Source organism: Schistocerca cancellata, chromosome 7 (assembly GCF_023864275.1).
Source record: "Schistocerca cancellata isolate TAMUIC-IGC-003103 chromosome 7, iqSchCanc2.1, whole genome shotgun sequence".
Taxonomy (NCBI): Eukaryota; Metazoa; Arthropoda; class Insecta; order Orthoptera; family Acrididae; genus Schistocerca; species Schistocerca cancellata.
The window spans coordinates 367,503,286-367,504,510 of NC_064632.1; the positions used below are offsets into that span (position 1 = coordinate 367,503,286).

At 44.7% G+C, this 1,225-nt stretch overlaps 1 pseudogene; it reads right to left on the minus strand.

Moving 5' to 3' along the window:
- Positions 1 to 249: 249 nt before the first annotated feature.
- Positions 250 to 367, minus strand: LOC126093755 (5S ribosomal RNA; annotated as a pseudogene).
- Positions 368 to 1,225: the final 858 nt, after the last annotated feature.

A 1,225-nucleotide genomic window follows, 5' to 3' on the forward strand; every position in this document is an offset into this window, starting at 1 on the left:
ATTTTCACAGAAACAAAGGTAAATAGGGTAACAAACATAAGCACTCCGTCTTCAGGCCACAAGTGGCCCATCGAGACCATCTGACCGCCGTATCATCTTCAGATGTGGATGCGGATAGGAGGGGCGTGTGGTCAGCACAGTGCACACCGCTCTCCCGGTCGTTATGATGGTTTCCTTTGACCGGAGCCGCTTCTATTCGGTCGAGTAGCTCCTCAATTGGCTTCACGAGGCTGAGCGCACTCCGAAAAATGGCAACAGCACATGGTGGCCTGGATGGTCACCCATCCAAATGCCGGCCACGTCCGACAGCGCTTAACTTCGGTGATCTGACGGGAACCGGTGTATCCACTGCGGCAAGGTCGTTGCATTTTGGGTAATAAACATAATAAACCGTAATTAATTACTCTGTGACGAGCCGCTGGAGCCCACGCGTCCCGTGTACCATAATATTTGGGAAATATTTTGTCAGTGGAGCGTACATCGGGTGTATTGCATTACTTATATTTTTTATATTTGTTTATTGATCGGACCGGGTGAGACATTTATATGGAAGGCAATCACGGTGTAGCGTTGAAAGTTTTATGAGAAATGCAGACTACTAGATATGCTACTTGTCTTGGTTAGGCCGGCCGGTGTGGCCGTGCGTCTGGAACCGCGTGACCGCTACGGTCGCATGTTCGAATCCTACCTCGGGCATGGATGTGTGTGATGTCCTTAGGTTATTTTGGTTTAAGTAGTTCTAAGTTCTAGGGGACTGATGACCACAGATGTTAAGTCCCATAGAGCTCAGAGCCATGTGAACCATTTTTTTTGTTTTGGTTAGCTTCACATATTGGCCGACAATGAGGGCCTAGTGCAAAATTGTTTCGATTGTGTCTGAGAGACGTACAAAATTTCCATCACAGTCCTCTTTACCATTTTCCTGCACAAAAATTATAAAATTACAACTAGGCTGTTTGAGTTGCTGCAAAAATGATGTGCGTGAATTCGAACTGATATGCTTTGCTGAACGAAGGGAACGAACAGTAAAACTAAACTCTAGAACTGTTCTCATTTCAAGTTGCGCTCTTATTAATAATACGTAATATTAACAAGAAATCTAGCCCCGATTTTATTTGTTAAGGCTCAGGATCATTTCTGGCAACAAATATGATTTACAGATGTGAGTCCCGCTACTAGCCAAACTGTCCAATGCTCAAATATGTATGAGTTATGTTGCTGAAAA